At 40.7% G+C, this 22,480-nt stretch overlaps 1 long non-coding RNA gene across 1 annotated transcript in view; it reads right to left on the reverse strand.

The window, feature by feature from the left end:
• Window positions 1-12,143, reverse strand: part of LOC131808168 (uncharacterized) — a 34,686-nt gene extending 22,543 nt beyond the window's left edge. Inside the window, exon 1 of the long non-coding RNA XR_009344705.1 lies at window positions 12,067-12,143. This is a non-coding gene — a long non-coding RNA (uncharacterized LOC131808168). The remainder of the gene's footprint in view (window positions 1-12,066) is intronic.
• Between the last annotated feature and the right edge of the window lie 10,337 nt (window positions 12,144-22,480).

Here is a 22,480-nt window from a genome sequence, read left to right on the forward strand (position 1 = left end):
TTCTCAGAGCTTTTGGTATGCTAATGTGTGTCAAGGATATCTCACTTCCTAAATTCTTTTGACCCTGGATGCCTCTTTGTTGTGTCTTCCTTATTAACATCTCACTAAGGAGTCGTAATGAGTAAGATCCTTTTTTTGAGTAAGATGGTTTTTTGAGTGTAGCAAGAGTCTAAGTGTTTGACTCTTTGGCTACTTGACATAGGACCAACCCTGGAACGTTAAACAATGCTTTAAAGCATGCCATACTTATTCCTCTTCCTCAAAGTCACCTTCTCGTCATCCTAAATTGGGGGAGGGGACCACTCTTGCTTTTGTCCTCCAACCCCCAGTTCCTTCCAATGGTGTTTTAACTCAAATTCAGAGGCAAAGAAAATGCCAAAAGCCTTTCATTTGGTCCTTGAGGTCCTCTGTGTAGTTTCTTTGCCCAGAAGACTTAGGTGTTCCCTTTGCAGGCAGGGTCCTCGGTCTCCCAGGTCTCGCACATGTTCTGAGTCATAAATGGCTGGAGTGGTTGTGTTAAAAGAGATCATGGGTAGGACAGCATTAACTGTCATAAAACATAAGGGATTATTATTTTCACATCATTAAATCAGGCCCTTTTATGTACATACCACTAGACTCAACAAGGCCCTTAACGAATACATGTTAGTACTGTATGATCGAGTAAACTGAATCCATGCAATTTCAGCCCTGCTGTTAAGTTTCTGCAACCCAGAGATATGGAAGGACACATGGCCAAAGTGGGGAGAGGTGGGAGTGAAGCTCAGTGTTGAAGGGAGTAATTAGGTAAAGGAGACTGGGACCCAGCAGGACTGGTTTGACAGGCTGAGATTTGCCCCAGCAGGGGCCAGAGATGACATCATGGGAATCCGCATCAAGACCAGTGGTGAGGATATATGGCTGAGAACCCCAAACCCACCTAAAAAGCTGGAGTACAAGGATTCCTTAATAAGCCAGTGCTGCCAAGTATACAAAGATGAGAGCATATTCTGGATTAGTCAGACTTGTGAGCGATGACAGGGAAAGAGGGGTGGTTATGAGAAGAAAGGAAAAGGATTTAAAAAGGCAAAGGTCCCCCACGCTCAGTACCCATGAGAATTTCTGCTGTCTGGAAAAACTGGGGCCTTTTGCTGAAAAGTGACAGCTTCTGTGGGTCCCCTTGCTTTCTAGAAAGGGTATCCCAGGCTCCAATCGTTCAACAAGGAGCAACAAAGCCTCAGCAATCCCAAAACACCAGCCCATGCTGCCAACTCCCAGCCTATCTGCAAACAAGAGGAACTGCAAAGAAGCAAGAATCAGAGACTCAGAGACATAATGGGCCACTCACAGAGCAACCTGGAGAAGAAGAGAGACTGTAGAGGGAGACGCTGAACGCCCTTTTAGACCCACAGCCACGTTTAATTCAAGGTGGAATGATGGCACATAAAATGTTAAGTTAGGGCTAACATCTGCCAGATAAAATACTAATCTCTTGAAGGATGCAGTCTCGTAGGGGAGAGCACTGATACAAAATCGCAAAGGGTAGAGGAGAGCAGCCCTCGCCCCGAGGCTCACTGGCTCTGGGACTCAAAGCACTTCCTTCACTCAGTCCTTCAGTGACCGTAGGTGTGCAACAGAAGGAGCCAGAGAGGCAATGAAGGTGAAGGTGCTTTGAAGCTGGAGTGTACCACCGCCCTTGAAAGGCCCCTTCTAGATCCGTCAGGCACTGCCTCTCTGATGGCTCTTACTTTTGATCAGCTGCAGCCCTTGTCCCGTAACCTAATGGAACCCATGTTCCCCGTTCCTCCCCCACAGAAGCCCAATCCAGCCTGGGTTTAATCAGGAGACCTAAGTTTATCCAACATCCTCAGCACATAGAGGATTGTCCGTGGGTCCCCCATGCCTTCTTTTCTCAGGCTAGCCAGTTGCCTTTTCTCAGTGGTGTTTTACTTTATGTATATGTCCAATTTTATTTTCAATGACTGACCTGGATTTTAAGTTTTAATAGCCTAAATATCAAATTTTGTTAGTTCAGCTGTATGGTTAAAATGCTCTTACTCTTTTGCTTTTAATTAATGGATACCATTCAACAATGAAGGATTCTGTTTAATCCTTTTTTTTTAATGAGATTTAAATTATTCTTTGCACATAGCCCAAGAGATGCTTGGGGCGGGGGTGGTCAGGGGGGAAGTCAGTAGAAGAAGGGGTATGCAAGTCAGTTTTCTTTAATAAAAAAAGATTCCCTATGACTGTAAAACCGAGAGCTTCTCCACCTGGTAGTTATTTAGGAAACTGATTTTTTTAACCTAATCGCAGGATTTTTACACTTATATTAAATTCCACTTTTGTTAGTTTTGACCTAGCACTTCAGCCTAGACATCCGTTTTTAAATTAAGCTTTTATTGTGGGTATTTTTTTTTAAAGAATTTTTTTTCAAAAAGTAAAGACTTAAGAAGTCAAGAGAGACCTAGCTTTCTCTTTCCCCAGACCCGGCTGTGCCAGTCAGAAAACAGAATATACAATGCATCGCTTCACATTCGGTTTGGGTGAATGCCTGGTAGGACTACCCTCAAACACTATCTTCTCAGCATTTTATATCCAGATACAATATTATTCTGAAAATAACTCAAAGGCCAGGTGCTGTTTTGACCATCAGCATATTTCTGAGATGATAGGGGCATCGAATAGAGCCCAATCCCCGAACATACACCTTAGCCTGTAGACTATAAAAATTTATTAGGTGAGCCCACTTTAGGGTATTGCTAAATTCTTTAGCTGGCAGTGATCTTGGTTTCCATTAGGGACAAGCTGCCTTAAAATAAAGCCCTTGAAAGGAGTAACTCCAGACCCTTAGGGCAAGGAACTGCCAAGTAATTTCAGAAGAGAATCCAGTTGCTTTGGAAACAGGTTTTGACAATGGCTCTGTATGCCAAAGGGCTGAGCGTACAGAGGGCACTGGGTTCCCGCCCCTTGAATGATACTTGAGGTTTTGCTCACCAAACAGATGACTTCATTCTGACAACAATGCTTCCCACCCCCCCGCCCAACCCGGAGAAGCTGCCAGTTCATACACATAATAAAATAAATTCTTTCGTTGACACTGGAGTGGCAGGAACTACAAACATTGCTTTTTTAACAGTGTGTGAGTTGGAAAAGGTAAGCTAGAAAAGGAATGGAATTTCTCTCAAAAAGAATCTGTGGGAACCATGGAAACCAGGCACCCAATGAGCAATCACTTTGTCAGCCCCACTATTAATTAAGGAGGTGTACAGAAGCATGCATAATGCCTTTATCTTGGGAAATTTTAGTTCAGTCTGTACAAGATATTTTGAAGGATGGGTCCCAGTAACGTCTGAATCTTTCCCCTAGCCTCCCAGGAAGCAGGTCTCCTAAAGGAAGAAAAGACCCAAAAGATAACCAGTCCTTATCCGAAGGCTCACTGGTTTTTAACATCCCATGTCTCCCATCTTCCAAAGCATACCAACGACCAAGGGTATGGGCTAGGAGGAGTCTTGTATATCATTCTTCTCCCTTCCACAGAAACACTGAGGAGTAAAAGGAACCAACTTCTCCCCAGTTATGTTTGGCCTGAGCCCACATACTCCATTACTATTGACACCATTACTATTTGACACCAAGACGATGTCAAAATGAGTTTGCACATGTTAAAATTACGCCATTATCCCTTCCACCTTAAAGCGCTGATTCCTTTCTCCATGTCAGCTGTCCTGAACTTTTACTGCAAAAGTCCAGACAGCACATGTTTTAGGCATTGCAAGCTGTGTATGTTCTCTCTCCTGATCCACTCCCTCCACTCTCCTCCTGACCCCTTCTTCCTCTACTTATAACCCTTCTTCTATTTATAACCCTTCAAAATATTGGGGCGCCTGGGTGGCTCAGTGGGTTAAAGCCTCTGCCTTCTGCTCAGGCCATGATCTCAGGGTCGTGGGATTGAGCCCCGCATCGGGCTCTCCGCTTGTCAGGGAACCTGCTTCCCCCTCTCTCTCTGACTAAATAAATAAAATCTTTAAAAAATATATATATATAAATATATAAATATATATATAAATATATGAATATATATATATATATATATATATATATATATATATATATATAATTCTTGGCTTACAGATTTGCCCTATGGACCACAATCCATTGACCCCTGCCCTACACTATGCCACAGTTCTATCTCAACCTCATAGAATGTATGTTTAGTCCAAGTTTCTGTCAGTCAGTTAAGCACACTCTTTAGTTAGTGAATACTGTAAAGCCAGAATCTCTGGTAAACTCATCCATTTCAATAAATTCAGCCTGACCACCCATTATATTCTGTTCTCCTTGATTTAATACACCAAGAATTTATTCCCACATACACCATACTCCCTCATGCATTCTGGAGTAAGGCTATATCTTCCCAGATAAGATTCACACTTGTATTCCTATATATGATGGGCTCTGACTCTAACTGTAAGTCTAGAAGCAATGAAAAGTGGATCTTGAGCAACAGGATTTAAGTGAGATTAAACAGAGTTTTCAAGCAAAGGAGAGATCAATTCAAACTTGGGGGAAAGAGCCCATTCTGCTAGCAAGATAGAGTCAGGGACACTAGAGAGGGATTCAAAAACTTCAGCTTTTTCTGAGTTCACCTAGAACATCTTCATTCCAAATCTCAGGGCCCAAACTGCTTCCCAACCACATCCCTAACTTTTACATAAGAAATTTGGTGAGTCTAATTTTAACTGACATGTAATTCTGCAATCCACACAATTAAATTTGGGATTTGGTTTTCAATAGTATTTGTTCCACAGCTATAATAAATATAATGGTCTTTTACAGGACAACCATAGAATTTTTCTGGTTCTCTGACTGAGACTTAGACTGAGATTTTTGATCCTGAGCTTGTAAATTTCTTTTTGTTATTCCTCCAGTGTAGACTGAAAAAGCCATCTCATGCAACAGTCCTTGTAGTCATTATTAGTACAATGTAACAGTCAAGTGTAGCAGTCACTTTCTCCCCCAAGGAACTTGAATGGGAACTTTATCCCAAGTGACCATAGTTAATAATTTAGGGATTTTTGCCACTGAAAGCAGTGGATTAAGAGTATCCCATTTTTCTTTGGAAAAGAGGTCAGTGCTACATTCAAGACCAAGGTCAAAACCAAACAACCATCCAAGAATTCCACCATTTATAGTTTGTTTAATAGGACTATTCCTATTAGAAACGGTCTATCCATGGAAGGAAGGAAGGAAGGAAGGAAGGAAGGAAGGAAGGAAGGAAGGAAAGAAAGAAAGAATTACATGAGATGTTTAATGTATGGAATTGATTTCACAGTTTTTGGAGAAATGAAAGAATAAAAGCAAGACCTGAGAACCTAGATGGGGTAACTAAAGGAAGAATCTACAACATTTATGACTAGTTGAAGAAAAAGGGAGGAGGTTGGGATTATTAAAACCTGCGATTCAGAAGAGGGATACTCATTAAAATAGGGCTTAGTCCTCTGAAGGAGGAGTACTTCTCAGCTCCTGAGAGATTCTCAAAGATCAGAGGATTCCATGGCACTGGGAAAAGGGGAACACCTGGCCACCAATGATATCTCTGAGCAGGTAAGATATGGCTAGTTCTGACAAAGCCCAAAGCCAAAGACAAGAGTAAACTTCCAGAGTCAAGGCAACACTGACAAGACCAATTGAAACAAGGTCTTTATTCCTCAACTCATAACTTCCATTCTCCCTCTGGTGAAAGCTATTAATAGAACCCAATAAAAGTCAACTGGCCAGAGTCTGGGATGGCTATTTGGCAGAGCTTGAAACTCAGCAGCAGAGAACACAATATAGAATTGTGGATTTGGGGCTCAGACTCAATAGTCAAGTGATAAGCATGATACTGGTATATTTCTCAGTTCCATTTAAAATAGACTTGTTGTCTTTTACAATGCCTTTCTGTTTTCATGTCTTTCTCACTCAACATTTTACAGTTCCGCTCTTACCTCTCACATGTGGATCCCAGTCTCAGACAAGAGAATTACACCTACAAAATGAAAAGTCTGCTTCTCTACCCAATGCCTATAAATGACCACAATTTAACTTGAATTCTCTTACCTCAGTTCTCTTCTTGGTGTTGGCAGATAAATCTGAACACTCAGGTAGATCTGTGACCTCAACCATCAAAATGTGTTTCCTAAAATATATGCTAAATGGAGTTTTCAGATAAATACCACAAAAAAAGCTAAAGTAAGGCCAGAGAAGGGCCAAGCTCTATAAAGTTTTAGGGTAACCAAGAGCATTAGTTTGCATCTATAATACATAATAACAGTAGTAAAAGTATATTGTACTACATACTCACATTAAGTTATTTACATGCATTAATCCATTGTATCATTCTATCCCTTGCAGCAAGAATTAATATTATCTCTATATTATAGGAAATTGAGAAACTATCTTCCACTAACTTCATCTGTATATTAAAACATTATATAAACTAAAAAGGTAATATATATACCTATAGCATGCATATGTTCAGATAGTAGATAATGTATATATGTATATTTAACTTTCAAGGCCCACCCAGATAAAGAGCCCAACAGCCTGACAAACAGTGTTGCATTGTATAGTGGGTATTAGACACAGAAAAGGCTTTTGGCAGTTTCTTTGGTCCCCTTCCAGTAAAAACAGAGAGCAATGAACTTGCTCCAGATTCTGATTCCAGAACATTCAGAGGCTGGAGATAGTGGTGATCTGTCTGTGAGGCCTCTGTGTTTATCAGTTCCCAGAAGCCAGCTAGTAGACCAGGCCACCTGCCAGTATATGGTTAGCACATTTATGTCAATTGGTTTGTCAGCCAGGTACCGTGGCTTTTCCCAAGTCACAGCTTCCAAACTCTGGGAACATAAAACCACAATGTTAGCCAAGATAGCGATGAGAGACCTTCCTCCTGTACCACACTAGTGGGTGTCTAAAAATGTATGCAATGTGTTTTGTGTACTGTAACGGGCAGTTCAGAGAAGCACAATCTCTCCTGACCTAATAAGCCTCTTTTCCAGCTCTTTTGAATTCATTTTCTAAAGACAAGAACACAGTGACTGAGAAAATGAAGAATATTTGGTATTTGTTAAAAGAGAATGAAGCCAAGTTTCCTACCAAATCATTTCAAACTCCTATCCGGTAGGCAAAGTATACATCAAATTAATTCAACTCTAAGAGTCTAGTTCTCCCATTGGAAATTTTTATTTTCTAAACATTGAGCTAAGAGGATTGTTTTTCAGTCAACCAGTCATCAGATAAAATTACGTATGCTTACAAAAAGTCATGGAAAAAGATTATTCCATTTTGCCTCAAAATCCAGTTTCATAACTTCTACTTCCAGTATATCATATAGTAACTGGAAATACACTTGCCTTCCTACTAGAAACTACCTTTTTGAAAGGGCAAAATATATAAAATAACTCTTTTCAAACATGACTTGCAGATGGCACAGGACTTGATCCCTGAAAGAAGGGAAGCAAATAAGCCCTAAAAACACCCTGGCTTTCTACCTGGAGACTAGAATGTGTAAAAGTAGAACTCACGACCCCATCAAATCAGAAATAGTATCAGAATTTGGAGAAGCTAAGGCAACTTGAATTTGCAAAGCCTAGTACCAGAGAGGAGAGAGTTACACAGAGAAAAAGTTCCAGAAATCTGCATAGGTGGCCCTTTGAGTCTTTGGCAGAATATCCAGTTCTGCATATGTGTGGTAAGACACCACGAAACCAGGCAAAGAATAACTACGAGTGAAAGAACAACTAACAAGGAGCTGTAAACTGAATAATTCCCAGAACTCATATGGGGCTGGGAGTCATCCAAGTTCTAACCAGCTGTGGTGGAGAAATTTCATTGAACAAACAGGGCATTTAGAGGAGACACTGGAGGCATTAGGGCTAAACTTGAGTGAGGCCACTATAGACCTGCACTAAAAACACACTTCAAAAGCTTCAACAAACTTCAAAAGTATCAAAGCTGGTATATAGGTAGCTTAACTGTCTGCCAAAACAAAGTCCAACAATCTTTAAAAGAAGATACCAAAATCCACTCAACAATGTGATATTCACAATGTCTTACTAGACTTATCAAAAATAACTGTTAAGAAGCAAGAAAATGGGCCCTGTAGCCAGAAAAAAAAAAAAATCACTCAATAGAAACATACACAGAAATTACAGAGATGACAGAATTCACTAACTTTTTAATGTGATATTTGCGTATGTTCAAAGATTTAAAGAAAAATATAAACAAAGAAAAACAGAGAAATTGAATGTATAAAAGAGAACCAATGCAGCTTCTAGAGCTGAGAAATACATTATCTGAAATGAAAATTGTTCTGAATGTGGTTAACAGCAGCTTAAACACCAGAAAAGATCAGTTAATGTGAAGACATGCAAATAGAAACTATATGAAACAATGGCCAAAAGTTCTCTAAATTTGATGAAAAATATAAATCTACACATTCAAGAGTATCAACACAGCTCACACAGTATAAACACAAAGAAAAAGAAAAACACATTAAGGTACCTCGTATTACAATTACTGAAAATTGGAAATAGAAAATACTAAAAGTAGCCAGAGGGGAATAAAAGACACATTTGATACAGAAAGATGAAGATAAGGAAGTCACTGACTTCATATCAGAAACAAAGTAAGCCAAAAAGACAGTTGAATGACATTCTTAAAAGTTTGGAAAGGAAGAAAAAAAGTAAATCTATAATTCTACATCTATCAAAAGTATTATTCAAAACTAAAAGCAAAATGAAGTAATTTTGAGATAAACACAGGCTAGGAAGATTTAAGAACAGCAGACCTACACTAAATAAATGTAAAAAGAAATTTTTCAGGCTGAAGGAAAATGATAACAGATGGAAACTCACATAATACCTAAAAATTAACTAAAAACTAAGCATAGAGGGGCGCCTAGGTGGCTTAGTGGGTTAAGCTTCTGCCTTCGGCTCAGGTCATGATCCCAGAGTCCTGGGATCGAGCCCCACATCGGGGTCTCTGGTCGCTGGAGAGCCTGCTTCCTCCTCTCTCTCTGCCTTACCTCTCTGCCTACTTGTGATCTCTGTCTGTCAAATAAATAAATAAAATCTTTAAAAAAAAAAAAAACTAATCATAGAAATAGAAGCTAAAACATAAAACTTACAGAGAAGGACATATTGAGAAAATCCTTATTTTCTTGTGGCTAAGTAAAGATTCTTTTAGAGCAGACAAAAAGCACAAAAGAAGAAAAAAACATAAATTAAACTTTATCAAAATTAAAGATTTCTAGTCCAAGAATTCCATTCAGGAATAAAAAGATAATCCAGATTGGAAGAAAATATTCACAATACACATACCTCCTGAAGATCCTGTATCAAGAATATTTTTAAAACACCTACAATTAGGAAGAAGACCAAGATAATTTTTTTAAATGGACAGACAGTTTACAAAGAAAATATACAGGGGCGCCTGGGTGGCTCAGTGGGTTAAGCCACTGCCTTCGGCTCAGGTCATGATCTCAGGGTCCTGGGATTGAGTCCCGCATCGGGCTTTCTGCTCAGCAGGGAGCCTGCTTCCCTCTCTCTCTCTCTGCCTACCTCTCCATCTACTTGTGATTTCTCTCTGTCAAATAAATACATAAAATCTTTAAAAAAAAAAAAAAGAAAATATACAAATGTCCACTAAATGCACCAAATGATGCTCTATATCTTTGATCATCATCAGGAAAATGCATATTTAAGCCTCTGCACACCACTAAATTATCTAAAACTAAAGATGGACAGCATCAAGTTTGGTAAGGATCTGGAGCCACTGGGACTCTCATAAATTGTTTGAAAGAATGAAACAACCACTTTGGAAAACAGAATGGCAGTTTTTATAAAGTTCAACTTATAATAAACTTCCCATATGACCCAGCAATTTCACTCCTAGGTATTAACCCAAGAGAAATAAAAATGTATGTCCACTCAAAAATTTGTACATGGAGGGGCACCTGGGTGGCTTAGTGGGTTAAAACCTCTGCCTTCAGCTCAGGTCATGATCCCAGGGTCCTGGGATCAAGCCCCACGTCGGGTTCTCTGCTCTGTGGGGGGCCTGCTTCTCTTCCTCTCTCTCTGCCTGCCTCTCTGCCTACTTGTGATCTCTCTGTCAAATAAATTAAATAAAATATTTTTTTAAAAAAACTTTAAAAAAAAAACTTTGTACATGGATGTTCATAGCATCTTTATTCATTATAACCCATAACGGTAAACAACTCAAATGTCTACCAACTAGAAAATGAATGAACAAATTGTAGAATATACATACAATGGAGTAATAATGTAGCAATTATGTTGATACAGACAACAAAATGGATGAATCTCAAAAATATGCTGACAAAGGATTATATAAAATTTCATGAGATATGATCTTTCTGATATGAGGAATTTGAGACAGGGTGGGGGGTCATGGAGGGAAGGGAGGGAAAAATGAAACAAGATTGGACTGGGGAGGGAGACAAACCATAAGAGACTCTTAATCTCAGGAAACAAACTGAGGGTTGCTTGAGGGTAAGAAGGGGAAGGATACAGTGACTGGGTTATGGACACTGAGGAGAGTATGTGCATGGTGAGTGCTGTGAATTGTGTAAGACTGATGATTCACAGACCTGTGCCCTTGAAGCAAGTAATACATTATATGTTAATTTTTTTTTTAAAACAGGGGGGAAAAAAGATTTCATGAGACTCTAGAACACGTAAAACTAATTTGATAGTAGGAGAAAGCCAGGTCAATTTTTGCCTAGGGCCAAGGATGGCAGGAATTCACTGCAAAAGAATGAGGAATTGGGGGATGCTATAGAAATATTCTGTTTCTTGACTAGGGTGGTTGTCACACAGCTGTATACATTTATCAAAATTTATTGACCTATATACTTAAAATAGGTAATTTTATTGAATATAAATTATACTTCAATAAAACTTATTCTATTCTAAATATGAAAAAAATTAGATGTCGCAGAATGACCCAAGGATATTTTACCATTCAAACTGGTTTATAAGATTTTGAGATCCTAGAGCTTCCTAAATGGCCAATTGCCAGTTGGATTGTCCTTCTTGTAATTCTTTTGTCTTGAGCAGTGCTGTATCAATGACAAATTATATTTTCCAAACATGGCAGCATCCCACACACTATACTACAAAATGACCTTGATACTCCTCCCATCAAAAGGTGAGGTCTGTGTTCCCTCCCCTTATTTCTCAGTTCACTTGTGACCAACTTGGAGCCAACAGAAATGTGGCAAAAGTGACGCTGCATGATTTCCCAAGCTTAGTTTGAAAGGGTGAGGCGACTTGCCCCTGGCTCATTAGAACACTTGCATTAGAGCCCTGAGCAGTCCAACTCCCCGAGGCCACTGGGCTGTGAGGAAGCCTAAATTATCCCAGGTGGAGAGACCACATGGAGAAACCCTGAGACTATGTGGAAAGAAAGAGAGAGATGCTCAGCTGGACTCTAGCTCCTATAGATACCTACTGGTCCAGCTCTAGCCACTGTCTGATTATGGTCACTTATGAGACCCACACCAGAACCACCTACCATTGCCCTTCCCAAATTTCTGACCCACAGAAACTGTGGAGTGATTTGATACGCTGTACAAGAAACAGTACAACACCCCCTGGCAATACCACACTTAATACAGTGCTCAAAATCCGTGGACGGAGAGAGGAAGATGGAAATTCTTTGTACTATCTGCTCAATTTTCTATAAGCCTAAAACTGTCTAAAAAAAAAGTCAATGGAAGAAGGAGCTGTGATACTATTGTTCTTTTTAATAACCCTAGAACTCTTCCCTTTTGGAGAGGGCAGGGCTCACTGCTCCTATCTAGAAATCAGCACACCTTCCTTTACTTCAGAGACCGACTAACCACAAGCAGTAAGTGACTCCCCACTGCCCTAGAAGAGTGGCATTGAATTAATCACCAGTGAGACAGCCTGGCTCTTGCACAGGAGCGGTGACAGACAAACTGCTAAACCCACAAGCACAACACATTCCTCTTTTCTGCACCGTGGACCCACGCTAAGGCTACTGGAAAAAGAATCTTACCATCGGTGCCTGGGTAATCGGGCTTGTCCTAAGCCAAAGAGCACTTCAGAAGCATGGGCCTATCGTTTCTTTCTCAGTGAAGGTTCATGATATACAATATTATGTAAGACATGGCACTAGACCAGGAGCTAGCCCCAACAGACTTTGAAAAATAATTCCACCTCAAAACACATCAATCTTGCTTCGTCGGAATGCTGACAGACATTGCCGAACTTCAGGGAGGCCTACCCACTAGAAGGCGCGAGTCCCACACTGGCAGATAATGGGCAGACTGCCTTTACCCTGATCAAAATCCATCCATCTGTGTCTACTTGGCGGTCGGCATGAAATAAGTTGAAACAGCCACAAAGAAGCACACACGTGCATGCACAGACACACACACCTTTCTCACTCACGAGGCAAGGAAAGAGTACAAGTAGAAATTAAGTATGTACATGCATTTATTTTTAAGTAGGTGTTTATTTTTCAGTTTCCATAGGAAATGGGTGAGCTAATATTATCTTCCAAAAGTAAATACTTTTATGCAAAACTCCCTAAAACTGATCTTAGGCCAAGATTCCTGATGTAGCCTCCTCTTGCTCTCCTACTTCCAAAGCCTCACACTGTGGTCTAAAACACAGAGGTTTATTAACAGAGAGGCCTTGCTTTTTCTGCAGTTCTTCTGAAAGTTGACTCTCAGAGTCTGTTGTGTCCATCTTGCCAGATCCTACTGCTTGCAACAAGGGATAAAATCAAATAGGAAACCAGAAATCTGAGGAGTACTGGACATTTTGACCCTGTCAGTTCCTCTTGGCCATGGACACCTTCTATAGCCAATTAATCCCCTTACCGGGTCTTTTCTAGAATTATGTAAGCAGGGCTGGAGCCTGGTTTGGGCTATATTTGTGTTGAGCCCTGTGAATTGTGTGCTGTTATGCTTTTAATAGTATCTGCCCCAATACTGTCTTTTGGATTTTGTTTACTTGCCTCCACGAAGGACTACTGTTTAGATCTTACTCACCAACCACTCTTGGTCATCAATGCCACCACCAACTTTTTACCTTCATCTGCCTAATTTTTTAAAAGCCAGATATCTTAAATATCCATGTAAGGATCACTATGTATTTTTTTTTTATCACCAAAGGCTATACTTCTAGGCATCCTCCTTTTTTGGAAATGCAATAAGCTTCTGACATTTTGAGGGGACAGGTCCAAAGACCTTCTCCAACCCCAAAATCTCAGACACAGGAATGTTTATTCAGGCCTCTGGCTCTGGGTCAAGAGTCCTGAATTGCCTTTGTATGTCATCACTTTAACCACATTTTGACCCGGATAAATGCATATAAATGGAGAAAGCATACCAACTACAGACTGATACTCAAAGATTAAATTATTGAAGATAAGTATGAAGGGAAATCTGAAAGGAATCCAAACTTTCTTCTCTTAATAGGAATTAGGCTTATGTATATTAATGATTAGTTGAAACCATTAGACTGACCACAAAAATTATTAAGACTTTTTATCATTACAAAGTACATGTTCTGTTGTTGCTCAATGTATTCACTGGTTAATCTTAGCCTTACTGTAAGTCTTAAGGCCTTTAGGTGTCATTAGAACATAAATATCAAAACACTGTACCTGTCACCCAAAAGACACACTTGCAAAAACCATTTAAGAAACCAAAATGGGTAAGTATTCAGGAAAGCATCCAAAAGAGTCCATTGATAATATGAAAAAATCATACTCAACCAAAATGTCCAACAAAGGCAAAATAATTAAGGAAACAATTTTCAATCCAATCAACGAACCGTAAGGCCAACATTAAAATTATTAGTGTAGAATCAATCTTTGCATCACAGATGTCACTGTCCCCAAGAACCCTGGGTCCTTTAGGAGACATTGCTCCACTCACTCAGCTTAAGCCTCAGTTAGGAAATAACCCTCTCGTACAGTTAAGCACTCCTGAGTTGCAAGAACTAATTCCACTTAGTGATTTGTTCCGCAAGTTCCAGTATATTGGTGCTGGAACGCCAACCTCATGATTGAGTTTAGTCAAGAAATGATCTTCTTGGGGCTCCTGGGTGGTCCAGTGGGTTAAAGCCTTTGCCTTCAGCTCAGGTCATGATCCCAGGATCCTGGGATCAAGCCCCACATCGGAGAGCATCTGCGGAGAGCCTACTTCCTCCTCTCTCTCTGCCTGCCTTCCTGCCTACTTGTGATCTCTCTCTCTGTCAAATAAATAAATAAATTTTTTTTTAAAAAAAGAAATAATATTCTTGGTATAACAGCTGCCATTTTCAATGACTTTTTGACACCCTCGACTTGGAATCCCAACTCTGCCACTCACTGTGGGTCTTCGGGAAAAACTGTCTATCCTTTAATCTATTCTCTAGTTTCCTTATTTAATAATAGAGATCGTAACACCTCTCTTTGAGAATTATGAGGATAAGATAACACGTGGAAAGTACCTGGCACATAGTTAAGGCTCTATGGACAGGGATGATTATTTTCCTTATTATTTCAACATAAAGCCATGTGTCTGCCTACCATTCAATTGTTCACCAAAAAAAAAAAAAAAATCAAATGTAACTTACACACATAAGAAACATGCCATTTGTCTCCCATAGATGTTTATCAACCAAGATCGTTTGTGTGTTCTATGCCTCCTTGAACCTGGGCCCTGAGGTGGTACCATCCTGTCATGACAAAAAGAAAGAAGACTATTTATCAAAAAAACCAGTTCCGTATTAGATGCTGTTTGGGCATGTGTTTATTTTATCACATGGCTCTCCCCCTTTTAAAGATGAAGAAACAGAGGCACAAAATGGTTGAGTGACTTGTCTTGGATCCCAATGATACAAATGACAGAATCAGGACTCTTATTTGGGTTTATCCAGCTCTAAAGACCGTACACTTGGTTATGTTCAGCTGCCAAGTTTAGTTTCTTACCACAATGTCATGAACTATTGTTACAAGAAAATGAGACCACTGTTTACTCTCTGTCAATGGCTAGGTTTTAAATCAAGCCTAAGAACATAAAACTTATGACCTCTACATCTTAAATAAAAACCCACTTGAATTAAAACAAAACAATGGAAAATGCTAGTAATGCTATTCAAAAAATCCTCAGAATGCGAGCTATCCACTGGCTTTCTTTCGTGGAATGTCTCTGCACAGAGAGGGACGGACCTCTGTGGGCATCCGAGCGGCCAGTTTTGCCAGAGTAGAACACATGCATCTAGAGCTGTTTCTCTCTTCCCGATCGCCAAGCCATAGTTTAAAAAATCTGCCATGATTACCCTTTTCTATAGTTTGTAAACCTTCATCCCAACAGGATTACAGATGCTGGCTAGGTTTAATTTTAAAGGGAAAAACAAATTAGTTTCATTCTTTCCGCGTGTGAGTCATGTGGGCAAAGAAAACCACGTCTGGCAGCACCTTTTCTAGGTCCTCAGTGCTTTGACAATGCACACGTCTCCAAAAAGCCACTGCTCAAGGCTGGGCCCTCGGAGGGGTAACGCTCTGCCTCTGCTTCCATCACCAGCCCCTGCCACGTGCCAAGGGCTAGCTCTTAACCCAGCCCCCAGAATAGCCCCTGGCGCAGAATGGATGTTCAGCAAATATTTGTTCAGTGAATAAGTGAATGAAACGTGTCTGTCCAAGCCAGTCAGGAAACTGAGAATCATTCCTTCCTGATTTCTTCATAGGAAGGCTGGCTATTCTTTCTACCTGTGCCTCCTGCTGGCCAACTGAAGTCTTCCCACTCACAGGCCACAGATACTCCCAGGTTTACATCTTTAAGGTCATGCTACCTGTCCACCCCACAGGTCTGGAGAGCACTGAAATAGACCAGGTTGTCAGAAACGTGAGAGTCGTGGTGTATGTCCCACACCTTCAAAAGCAGAGCAGAGGGAAGGTGTCCGATTTCCATCCTTGGCCCCATGCTCCAATCATTTGAGAAGCTTTCAAAAAATAGAAGCCCTCAATCATATTCCAGTTAAATCAGCATGTCTGAGGATGGGCCCAGAGCACTAACATTGTTTAATTGTCGGCCTGGTAATCTGAAGTCTAGATTAAAGATCACAAAGCTCACAAGAAGGAGGAACACCAGCCCCACACAAACAAGAATATGCATCTTGCTCTCCAGAAGGGACGGGTGAGAAGATGGGACATGCAATATGGAGCAGCACTACTATTGTTGGCAGAAATGCCCTTTCCCAGCCCTGTAGTCCTCACTGCTGCCCTTGACTGACCTCTACCACCCTATTCCTCCAAATGGTTCTGGAGCAGACTGAAGTTTCCTCTTCGACTAGGCAATAGGAACCTTCCCTAGGCATCTCCCTCCTTTAAAACAGAACTAGCCTCTGGGTCCTGATCTCTATCCAACCCAGCCCCAGTCCTTATAAGCACTAATCTATCTACACTCCTACACCTAACCCCTCTTTAAAACTAGAGCTTCCAGGGCACCTGGGTGGCTCAGTGGGTTAAAGCCTCTGCCTTCGGCTCAGATCGTGATCCCAGGGTCCTGGGATCGAGCCCCACATTGGGCTCTCTGCTCAGAGGGGAGCCTGCTTCCCCCACTATCTGCCTGCCTCTCTGCCTACTTGTGATCTCTGCGTGCCAAATAAATAGATAAAATCTTTTTAATAAATAAATAAATAAAACTAGAGCTTCCAAGTGACAAGCCCCAAATGAGTATTGATGGACTGTAGAAAGGACCACATCTCAGGAAGTCTTAAAGGCAACCTGGAGAAGGGAGCATAACCAGGGATCCAAAATGTCAGAACTGCATATGTCCTCCATGTTATAAGGGAGTCACTGATTCATCAGATTGAAAAAAAATGCCTCTGACGTCTAGTGCGGTATAGGACATACACATGTGCCCATGCGCATGCACACACACACACACACACAAACACACACACATGATTTGGAAGCTGAAGTCCTAAGATCACGCCCCAAATGTTTACAGACTAAATGTTAATGTTCCCCAAAATTCATATGTTAAAGCCCCAACCCCTGATGTGGCTAGAGTTGGAAAGGGGTTCTCTAAGGAATTAACTAAGGTTAAATGAGGTCAAAAGGGTGGGTTCTGGTTCAATAGAATTAATGTCATGATAAGCAGGAGCTTATGACAGCAAGGAGCTTGCTTTCTCCCTCTCTCTCACCCTCTCCCCATCCCCTCTCTCTCTTTCTCTCTCTCTCTGCTGTGTGAGGACACAGTAAGAAGACTGCCATTGACAAGTCAGGAAAAGGGTTCTCACTGGTAACTGGTAACTGACCTGCCAGACTTCAGTCTGGGACTTCTTGTCTCCAGAACTGTGAGAAAATAAATGCCTGTGGTTTAAGCCACCCACCCAGCCTATGGTATGTTGTTTTTAATACACTAACTGCAGACAAGTCACTACTTCCCCAAGCCTCAGTTTCCCTATCAATAAAAGAGAGATAAACTCTACCAGTACATAAACATCAAATGAGATCATGAACGCTTTGAAGGTTCTGCAAACAGTAGAGTATTAAACGGGCATTAATCATTCACCGGTCTCCACCTGTGCACTCTCATACTTTAATCCTCATGCTAACCGAACAGTTACCACATTGGATGAGACTGGGTTATTTTCTGTCTCTTGTGTCAGACTGTGAAATCCTTACAGCCAGGAGCATTCATCTTTGTACCCTCACGCCAAGGCACATAGTCACTGCTCAAGAAGTCATTATACAACAGTCCGCAGGTGGCATTAGCTACCCTTTCTGTGTGTCCCATAATGCTTCCAGACATACTTCCATCACTTAGCATTAAGTATCAAAGTTACTAATTTTCGTGTTTTTCTTCCGCACTGACATGTAGGCACCCATATGGTAGAACTCACATATTATCATTACTGCATCCCTAATAGTTACTGTATCCCGACTAGTACAATGTCGGGTACCTAATAGGAATTCAGGAACAGTTGACAGAAAAGAGAGAAATGATTTCATTTCTTAAGGAATCTGCATCCTTGAATTTCAATGTTCACAACTGCCCCGAATTCAGTCCACCATCTCCAATGGAACAAACTTTGCCCTTCATCTCACCGAGTCCTTTTTCAAAGGCTCCTAAAAGGTCGCAGCTCACATAGCTCTTTTATCCTGTTATAACCAGCAAAGGATCTGAATGCACTGTTTTATGTATAAATCAATATCATCCCCCCAGAGAACCAAGACTAGTCATTTACACCAAAGCAGTTGCTATGCAACCACCTTCCAAAGCTCACATTGAAGGAGAGCTGAGGCAGTGATTTTTCCCACCTGGAAACAACTGTAATTTCTAAGGAAAAACACACCATTATGCAGAGTCACTCAATCTTCTTACAAAAAGAAAAATATATGTTCTAGGTTTCCTCAGTATTCATACATAATCTTTTTATAAATAGATGTGTATATTTAGCTCTTGGAACCCAAACATACACTACATATATAAACACATGCTATATGTAAATTATAATTTATAAATATTTGTGTATTTGCAACTATATACGTACATATATATATGTGTGTGTGTGTGTGTGTGTGTGTGTGTGAAAGAGTGTAAATATCACTTATTTTTATGCCAATGATGTTCCAGTAGGGTCAAATAACCTCATTTCCTTTTACAGAAGTAAACTTTTTAAATGAATTTCTATTTTCTTGGGGCAAAAAAAAATGCTCAGAAAATGCAGAAATATTTAAAGAAGAAAATAAAGAAGCCATATCAAACACCTAGATAAAACCACAGCTAGAAGTTTCCAAATGTTTATACTATAGATAAGAACACACGTTGTATATATGTATATTGTAATGACATATGCAATGTTTATACACAAAAGCATTTCATATACAATGTTATTATGAAAAAAAAACATTTGGAAAAGAAATATACATATAAAACTGAATATATTCTCACTAAAATGGAAACATAATATATGCATAGTTTGGATACTCTCTTTCTTTAAAACTTCCACACCATACCATGGTTGTCTTTCTAAGTCAACATATAGTCATATCATTTTTTTTAAAGATTTTATTTATTTATTTGACACAGAGAGATCACAAGTAGGGAGAGAGGCAGGCAGAGAGAGAGGGGGAGGCAGGCTCCCTGCTGAGCAGAGAGCCCAGTGTGGGGCTCCATCCCAGGACCCTGAGACCATGACCTGAGCCGAAGGCAGAGGTTTAACCCACCGAGCAACCCAGGTGCCCCAGTCATATCATTTTTAAGGCTGCATAATATATCATAATTTAAATAGATCTTTATGTATTTAATTATTTCCTCATGTCTATTTTCACTATTATAAATAAAGTGAAAAAAACCCTCATGCACACAGCTTTAGAAACTCCTCTGATTATGTCAGTAAGATTAATTTATGAATCAGATCAGAGATTATGCACAAATTTGAAGGCTTTTAGAACATTCACAAGTAAATAACCTAATATTAGATGTTCATCCCTGAAACCAGGATTTTAGATCAACACAAATGCAGTCAAATCTTTGCATAATTTTAAGTATTTTTAAACTAACCACCCACCATTCTTTAAGACATATCATGATAAAATAATTTTGTTTCTTCCCTCATTTTGCTGTACCAATCCATCCTATGCCCTAGGGCCCTTTGCTAAATAAATGAAGCTGTCTCTCCTTGCTCCTTCAACTGGTTCTTCTGCCTTCAGCCCCATAGCCCTTCATCTCCATCTCGCTTGCTCTACTTTACGGTTGGCTGTTGATGACTCCATGAGAGCTCACAGCTAAGCCTGAGGAATAGCTTCAGAAACCTAACATAACATCTAGAACAGGTTCATGATTCACGCACATGTGAGAGTCGGATGACCAGAAACACTTAATTTGGAGTGTAAGGACAGTTACTTTCCAAAAGATGCGATGACTTCTGTTCAAACTTCTTTCTACATTGTTGAAAACATAAAAGACTAGTTTCCCCACTTTCAACCTTGCCTTGTTTTTCAAAGTTAACAAATACCTTTCTGCCAGAGTAATTCTCCTAAGTACACAATTCATTTCAAACCCTATTGAAAAACATTAAGACTTCCCAGACCAATAAAATCCAAGCTCCTGAGAATAACATTCAAAGTCCCTCCAATCTTACTGCATACAATGTTACTCTGAAAACAAGTCATTTGTCATTCTGTGAATACAATCTATTTTACCTTATATGTTCAGCGTTCAAGTACACTTTTAACTTACTCGGAACAGAAACCTATCCATTCTTCAAAGTTTCTTTCTTATTTGCCTCCTATGAGAAATTGTTCCCATTTCCTCAGTGAAAATGGAACCAGAATCGAACCAAGAAATACCCAAACTATCCAGGACCAGGTGGCCGAGATTCAGGTCTACACTGTTAATAACATATAAAATTTCACTACCTGGTAAATAGGAGAAGCAGTTCACTGCACTCAAGTTATTCACAAACAGCAGGAACTAAAAATTCCAAACGAAACAAACTTGGCCAAGAGGAAGGATACCGAGACGACAATGTTAATTCTTACCACTTTCTTTTGTGTCTCCTAACAACACTTAACAGTGCCCAGCCCAAAAGGTAGGGGCAGAGGTTTTGTAAGGCCCAGGTGGCGACAAGCCCTCACCTCCATGCTCTTCCTGGATCCCCTCTCTGTTCCTTCACCTCCCTCTCTCCTGAGAGAATGAAGCTGGAGAACAGACAATAGCCAGACAATATAAGAAAAACAGACCTGTGACCCACAACCTGCAGCAACCTGCCCAGAAAAACAACCTACCATCTACCATAACCAGTTCAGGACGCCAAAAAAGAACCCCTGTGGCCATCTGTCCAAACGGCCATGACTTGATTAATGACCGACAATTTCTCTTATTTTTGCTTTTGCTTCCAGCATAGGACCAACCAGAGAAAGTCAAATATGGACCCCTCACTAATCAACGGGATGCCAGCCCACCTAAGCTTCCCCACACCCACATGTGCGTGAATCATGAACCTGTTCTAGATGTTATGTTAGCCTCCAATCAGGGCATACCTAAAGCCGTCCCTTTGTTCCACTACAAAGCTTTTCCACATCTCTGCCTGCCTTGGAGTCTCCGCCAAACACACCGGATGGTGGCTGAGTGATAGCCAGCCTTGTGATAGCCAGCTCTGGATCAATGGCCTTTACCTGATCTCATTTGGCTCATTTTTATTTATTTTTCACAATCTCAACTCCAGGTGACTCTAGGTGACTCAAAAGAAGTTTTCTAATAAACACTATTCATGATCTAGATCCAACCTAAGTGGACGATTGGGACCAAAGGTTAGTCCCTTTTCATTGAGATGTCAAGGTCCAGAGGCCAGCATGGGACCCAGAGGGCCGGAGCGAGAATCCGAAAAGCCTCGACAACCCCACCCCACCCCTGCTCTGGGAATGCAGAGTCCCATCCTGGCTCTTCCGTGAACCCCCACGTGATGATCTCAGGCTTCTTTCTCTGTTTCAATTCCTCATCTATACAATGGGGATAAATCCTACGCTCGTTCACAGGCTCGTTGGAAGAACAAGACAGAATATACTGCACAACCGTGCTTTGAAACGGTTCCTAATTATGAAATGTAAGATGTTATCACGGACACATACGGTCTTTCTTTCAACACCCCCTGGTGTCTCAGACATGGGAGAGATCAAATGGGGATAAAGATGGAAGGAAAAACAATTGGCTCGGGCCACGTTAGCTGGAAGGAGTGAGGAAGCACGAGCTGGCCAGCGGCTGGAGCTGATTCCTGGTCATGTTATTCTATGCTTTTCAACTCCCACACACACCCCAGCCTCCGCCAAAATACATAAACCTCTTTGAATTATGCTCCTTCTCTTACAGGAGCAACCAGCTACAGTTGGATGTGATTTTTCCTTTGTTTGTTTTAATTTATAGATGACCAGGAATGCCACCCCGCCTCTTCGTTTAAACACCCACCACTCCTCCATGAGAGGTCCTCTTCTGGGGTCTTGGTTTTCTAGTAAGTTTTTTTGATGAGAATAGTTGTGGTTTAAGGCAGCTCCAAGCACAGCCCGGGGCTCGTTAGGACTTTCCCCAACTCAGCCTCCGGCAATAAATCACTGGCTCCGGGAAGAGAGAGTTGGGTGGGAGGGTGACTGGAGAGCCCTTGAGCTAGCTTTGGGAAGGAAGGCTACGTGGGTCTCATTCCAGGATGACAGACCCCATAAAGGAGAAAAGTCTGAAGGCTAGAAGAAGGAAGGAACAGAGACTTATAAAAACGTTCTTTATTCCTCAGCGAGCACCTGTTATTTTGCAAAGTTTGTAAGCAAGCAAGGTAAGGAGAGAACTGACTTTACTCAGAGATTATTCAGGAAAGCATCTTGGCTTAGAGCTTCTCACTTAAAATCCCTAAGAATGATTTCTGTCGCACACACCCCTCCCAATTAGAAGGTAGCTTTTGACCAAGGTACCTCC

The sequence above is a fragment of the Mustela lutreola genome, chromosome 9 (assembly GCF_030435805.1).
Source record: "Mustela lutreola isolate mMusLut2 chromosome 9, mMusLut2.pri, whole genome shotgun sequence".
Lineage (NCBI taxonomy): Eukaryota > Metazoa > Chordata > Mammalia > Carnivora > Mustelidae > Mustela > Mustela lutreola.